This window comes from Populus nigra, chromosome 1 (assembly GCF_951802175.1).
Source record: "Populus nigra chromosome 1, ddPopNigr1.1, whole genome shotgun sequence".
Classification (NCBI taxonomy): Eukaryota; Viridiplantae; Streptophyta; class Magnoliopsida; order Malpighiales; family Salicaceae; genus Populus; species Populus nigra.
The window spans coordinates 32,777,117-32,784,600 of record NC_084852.1 but is presented as its reverse complement, the minus strand read 5'-3'; positions in this window follow the sequence as shown (position 1 = coordinate 32,784,600).

Sequence of the window (7,484 nt, the reverse complement as noted above, 5' to 3'; positions counted from 1 at the left end):
TGGTAAATCAATAATTCATTAAATTTATAAGATAATATATTTTAAACAAAACACATAGATCCGACTTGATAAATAAATTAATAATCTCTTTATACATCAAAATTATATATATACATGACTTAATTAAAAAACCTTTATAAAATATGGTTTTAATCTTACTAGTTTTCTCTTGAATTTTTTAGTCTTTTTAGAACTCATCTCTAACTTTTCTTAGTATATTAAAAAAACTTTGATGTAGTTTCTCATGTTTTAAGAGAAAATTATGTAATGTGATTGATGTTTTGAGTGCATCTTTGCATGATACAAACTTTAGTATATAATTATCATCTTAAACTTCATCTTCTATGTCATTTTCCATGAAGTTCCTTAACAGCCATGTTTGTTTCCCGGAAAGTGGTTTCCGGGAAACCACTTTCCAAACTTTCCTGTGTTTGTTTGCCATTAAAAAAGTTGATCAACGGAAAACACTTTCCAGTCAAAGGAAAATTTGGCTTGGTTTCCAGGAAAGTGTTTTCCTGGAAAATATGGGCGGAAAACACTTTTCGGAAGTTGTGAAAAATTTAGAAATGTCATATTATTTGCTGATTATATCAAATTTGGTCCTCAAACTTTTGATTGCTATATATATTTTGTTTTGAATATTTATTTTTCAATTTCATCTCTTAAAATTTAATTTTTATATTAACTTTGATCCTCATTTTTATAATTGTTATTTGCTTTTTCCTTATCATTTTCTTATTGAAATTTTTTATCTATCAAATTTGATCCTTATTCTTTTGATTATTACTTATTTTATTTGAAATAATTTATGAAATGTTAATTATTATTATTTTAATTTCTTTATCTTTCATTTTTATTTTATTTTTTAGATTTGATTTTTATTATTTTGATTTTTATTTATTTTATTTGAGATAATTTATGAAATTATTTTTTTTTCAATTTCATTCTCATTCAACTTTTTTAATTTGTAAGATTTGTTCCTCATTATTTTAATAAACTTGAGAAAATAAAATATTAATAAGTTATTTTTCAGTTCATTTTTCATGACATAATTAAACACTAGAAAGTATTTTCCAACTTATTTTTCATTACACTACCAAACATCGAAAAATAATTCACATTCCTGAAATTTACTTTCCAAAATAAAACTACTTTCCAGTAAATAAACGGGGTTATTCATCACTCAACAACTTTGAAGTTTATTTCTTTACACCTTTGAGATTAGAAGCCGTTTAATCATTTATGATACTATATGTTCTTTTTATTAATGTTTTTGTTTGACTTATTGTTTATGAAATATATTAATTGAGTATGCAACGAATGTATAATTTTAGTTTGTTTCAAAAATGAAAAATCTATTTAATAAAATTAATTACATTCATTAACATGTTTTGGTTAAACAAATATATAGAATAATAATAGCTCATAATTTTAGGAAATGCTATAAAGGTTGTTTTAAAAAGCACATATTTTGGTTGAAAAGTTAATTTTATTTGAAAAAGTTATAGAAGAATTTTTTCAATGAATTGAGGCAATTAATAGAATGATGTATCTTATTAAAAAGGATAAATATTGAAACTAAATTATATTTATTAAAAATTAAATATCTATTTGTTTAGAAAACCTTAAAAAAATTATTTCAAAAAACACATATTTGATTGAAAATGTATTTTTTATGAAGAAGTTATAGGTTATTCAATGAGTTGAGAATATTAATGGAATAATGTGTCTTATTCATAAAATAAATATTAAGACTAATTCATATTTATTAAAAATTAAATGCATGTTTGTTAGGAAAACTATAAAAGAATATTTTTAAAAACATGTATTTTGATTGAAAATATACTTTTTATGGAGAATTTAAAGAAAACTCTATTTAATGAATTGAAAACATTGATGAACTGAAGTGCCTTATTAAAAAATATAAATGAAAAAAAAACCACATATTTTGGATGGAAATGTACGTTTTTTTTGGTAGAGAAATTATAGAATATTTTATTCACAAAATTGAGACCATTAATAAAATGATGTGTATTATTAAAAAAAAAGTTAATTTATATTTATTAAAAACTAAATACATATTTTTTTAGGAAATATTAAAAGAGCGAGTTCCAAAACAACATGTATTTTTATGTGTAAAAGTTATATTTAATGGATTGAGATCATTAACTGAATGGTATGTCTTATTATAATGAAACTAATTAAAAATTAAAAAATAATGTTGACCTTAAAGATTTCATGAAAAAATATGTAGCACACTATAATATAAATGGATGTGCAGCCTGTAATTTCACAAAAAATCTTATAAGAGTGTTAAGAAAACATAGAAAAGGACATTTCCAATGTCGTTATGAAAGATGATTTTTGGTTGTGGAATGATATCGCGCGACACCCACCAACAACACACGCATCAACCACATTGTATTTTATATTTATTGAAATACCAAATTGTCCCTCAATCAACTTTATAATAACTAAAAAAACCTATAGGAAAGTATGAAAAAAAAAGCTCTGGATGCAAGTTAAATAATTTTTTTCTTTTAAGGATAATTTAGTCATTTTATTATGCTTATAGAATGTGAAAAGACCATATTTCCCTTTATCAATCCGAAAATAGTAGGGGCATGAGGAAAAAACCATATTACCCTAATAAAAAGTTTAATGATTTTTCTTCAAATGACAAAATAATCATTTTACTATTCCAATCCACATTAATCTATGTCTTAACATACAATAAAAAATCAACTCTCTTAGGTTTTTGTTAATAGTGAAAGTAGGAAATTTGTTGAGAAAACTTTAAAAATAGTATTTTAAAAAACATATATTTTAAATGAAAAGGTACTTTTCAAAATAGTATTTTAGAATTTATGTGGTTGATTTTTTTTAAGATAAGAAAAACTTTTAAAATAACTCGAAAGCTTTTAAAAAACTCACAATTTAAACATTATATAAAATTCTACTTTGTGTTTTCATTTTAAAGAAATATATTTTTTAAATGATAGTAAAATAAAAATAAAATATTTAAAAAAACTTAGCCCAAATCATGTTTACGTAGGCGGAAAACCCAACTATATTGATCAAGTCTAAACACTTGAAAGACCTAACCATGTTCATGCTTTTTCTCTCTCTTCTGCATGCCCCGTACATTGCATGCAAATTCCCCTACCAAGCATTTGATTGAACAAAAGTCAAATCTAGGTTTTATCCAAATCTTATTATCAGTAATAAAAGCCAAACAGATTCAATGGCTATGAAGAGAATGAGATGACACAAAAAAGACAAAAATAGGAGAGCTAAAATACCAAAAAAAAGGGAAAAATAAATGGAAGTTGGTATCACACTTGAGCTTTAATTATGACATCTATAATACCATAAAAAAGATCTTAACGAGATGAATTCATGGACACCTTGAAAAGGTCACTATTAAAGGCTAGAGTGAGTTATGTGTATCACTTGAAGACAACGAGTTACCCACTCATTATTTGGTTGGGACTAGCCCAAACAGCTAGCATTCTAACCATTTAGCCCATGCCCAATTGGCTAAAAACTTGCATTTTAATCCTTGTCCAATTAGCCTAGGTAAGAAAGACAAGTTACAAGTTTGTGTTGGGTTACCAAATATCATACACGAAGCGGAAACAATAAAACAAAATTTTTTATGAGTCCCTAGGATCTCAATAGACAAATTTAAAGTTGTCTAGAGATTTATTACCTGAAAATTTTATATTCTTCGACTTTGAATAATTCTTTAAAGGTTGGATTGTCGCAAACCACAAGCTGTCCAATTTTTCAGCCTCTAATGATAATCCACATGAACCACTAGTGAGAAATCTCCTAAATTCATATTTAGGATAGATGGATTGTTATGCCTAAAGTGTTAGCTTTCTATTCTATGACTTACGTAGTTTTTCTGTCTAATAAACAACCTCCAATAATAAGAGACATAGCTAACTATTTATAGAGAAATCTAAAAACCCTATAAATTGGTAGAATATCAATTTTTCACCTAAATAATATCCACATATTAATTCAAGATAATTTTAGAAATTAACTCGATCAAGTCCTTACTTGATTTTTCTAGGTATAGAAATATAATCCTTGTATTAAATATATTCTCTAAATTATATTTTAATTAAATCATCACAGTTTAATTTTTGAGTAATGATACTTAATGTATGTGATCCATTAGGTTTTTAATATGTTGGCCCAAAAGTATTAAATATATTTCAGTCTTTAATTTCTAAACTATATTTTAATTAAGTCATACTTAATTAAATCATCACAATTTAATTTTTGACTAATGATACTTAATGTGTGTAACCCATTAGGTTCATAATATGTTGGCCCAAATATAAATTATAATTCTAATTAATATAATTAAATAATTTAATTTATTATTAATTCAATAATTAATTAATTTATATTTAAATATAAGATGCATCGTCTACCAACATGTCATGATCCTCTAGATATTAGAAAGATTGTTACAACGAGCTCTTCTTTTATAGTTATATAAAAACCAAGAGTTGAAAGATTTGTAATAAGGTGGAAAAGAGCTCTTCTTCTAGACTAGATAATTTTTCTTATTTTGTGTTTGGTAGATATTGGACGGACTTAGCCTACCTGTAAACACAAAAAAAAAAAAAATAGAGAAGTAAAGTCGAAATGACTCCACCATCGTTGTCGATTTCAGAAATCGACAACGGCACAGTTAGCTGCCGATTTCTGAATTGGCAGCGCCACAGTTTTTTTGCTGATTTTTGAATTAGCAGCGAAAAAGTTTTTGGTTTTTTCAATTTTTGAATTGGCAGCGACACAGTTTTTGGCTGCCAATTTCTGAATTAGTAGTGTCATAATTTTGCTGTTGATTTTTGAATCGATAGTGACACAGTTATTGGTTGTCGATTTCTGAATCGGCAACGACATAATTTGTGGCTGCCGATTTCTGAATTGGCAGCGACACTGTAAAACCTAACAAAACATTAGTGTTAGACCAACCTATCCTAGAGGAGAATGGAATAGAAACCAATCCAAGGATAACCTAAAAGGGGGGGTAAGGACAACCTTGGTCCAATGTCTAAACACCTATTTGCATTTAAGAGGGGTTTACGTGTAGCAAGGAGAGAGAAAGGGACACTCTTTTCAAAACAGGCTGCAAGCTCTTGCTTTCTTCCTTTCCCTAAAAATCTATCTACAACAACTGCATACCTAGCTACATGTATTGCCTTTGAATGCTGGAGAAGAAGGGTGACCCCTGAAAGATAAAAGTGGCTGAAACCATGGAAGGAGAAGGAGTCCAGACCCTTTCCCTATAACTAGCCAGCAGCTATGACTGCAACAATAACCACCCTCTCCAAGAAAAAGACCCACTTACACCAGTTGCATGTCCTATGCCATTAGTGTTTAAAGAAGAAAAGAGTTAGGGAGTTACGTTGATGACTGAAACCATGAGAGGAGAGGGAGTATGACAGACCCGTTATACAACAGAGATGGAAAAGAAGGAAAAACCAAGATTGAGGAAAGAACCATATCACCAAAACCTGTTCTAAAGTTGTCAAAAACGTGAGGTAAGAGAAGTATTCTTCCTTGGTTGGTTTCTACCTTATGATTTCAAAACAAGGAGGGGATGAAAGCCCCAAAGTAGAAGGTTTAGTGTTCATGCACTCATAGTTACGGAACTAAGTGGAATGATGAATATAAGAACTTATATGCAGACTCTTACTAAAGAAATCTAAGTGAGTATGAGTGATTTTAAGGGTGTAAACCTAAGAAGAGGATCGACCAAGTTGGTGAACTAAGGCAGAATTTGTATTGATGTTAATGTCTGGATTTCCAATGAATGATTGATGAACTTGAATGAAATGCGGAATGAGATGAAGAAATGAAAAAATTATAATCTTGTTGAACTTTTAAGGACATACTTGAACTAAAATAGATTACATAATGGCATTATTATCTTGATTCTTGCATGTATGATAGAAGAACTTGTGTTAGAAAAAGTTACGTACAAAATTGTGTAGTCATTGGGACCTTAGACCCTGTTGAAACCAAAACTAGAACTATGTTGGTGTTAATGACATAAATTGCTGCTTGTGTTTAATGAAATTATATAATAATATGTTAAGATAATGTTATGTTGTCTGCAGTGAATTAGTTCGCTATCACATTGTGTGGTCTGCAGTGCATTAGTTTCACTGCTGATTTGTGTTATTTGCAGCGAAGGAATTTTTGCTGCCGAATTGTGTTGCCTACAGCGAATTAGTTTCCCTGCCGAGGGCGTTGTTTGCAGTGAATTAGTTTCGCTGCTGATTTGGAGTGTTTGCAACGAATTAGTTTCGCTGTCGTTTTGTGTTGCCTGCAGTAAACCAATTTTGTTGTCGAATTGTGTTGTATGTAGCAAATTAGTTTTGCTGCCGAATTAAGTGGTTTGCAATGAATTAGTTTCGTTGCCGATTTGTGTTATCTATAGTGAAGGAATTTTTGTCGCCGAATTGTTTTCTCTCCAGTGAATCAGCATTCGCTACCGAAATTGCGTTGTCTACAATGAATCTGTGTTTGCTGTTGAAATTATGTTATCTACAGTGAATTAGCATTCACTGCCGAAATGGTGTTGTTTGCAGTGAATCAACGTCTGTTGCTGAAAGTGTGTTGTCTTCAGCAAATTTGTGATTCGCCCCCGAAACTAAATTGTCTACAGCAAATCAGCGTTCGTTGCCAAAAGTGTTGTTCTGCAACAAATTTGTGATTTGCTACCGAAATCTAATTGTTTGCAGTGTATTAGCATTCTCTATCGAAAGTGTGTTGGCTGCAACAAATTAGCATTTGCTGCCGAAATGGTGTTGCTTGCAGCGAATCAGCACCCACTGCTAAAAGTGTGTTATCTTTAGTGAATTTATGATTCACTACCAAAATTGGGTTATCTGTAGCGAATCAGTGTTTGCTGCCAAAAGTGTAGTTCTATAGTGAATTTGTGATTCACTACCGAAATCTAGTTGTTTGCAGCAAATTAGCATTCACTGCCGAGAGTGTGTTGGCTGCAGCGAATTAAAATTCGCTGTCGAAGTTGAGTTGTTTTGCAGCAAATCAACGTTCGCTGCCGAAAGTGTATTGACTATAGCAAAATTGTGATTTGCTGTTGAAATTGAGTTGCCTCTAGCGAATTAGCATTCGCTCTTGAAAGTGTGTTGACAGTAGTGAAGTAGCATTCACTGCCAAAATTAAAGTGCCTGCATCAAAACAGTTTCTGCTATCGAATTGTGCGGCCAACAGCGAACCAGTTTTCGCTATTGATTTTCTACAATAGACTCCCCTGCTAGAAATGACTTAAATGTCTGAACAATTTTATTGTGTGATGGTGTAAAATGTGGAACACTTGAATGTGAACATATGGATTCTTGAAATAATATGGTGATGAATGTGATTTAAGGATGCAAATATACTGATTTGTGGCATTGATGTCTTAAGTGGTGCAGCCGAGATCAGAC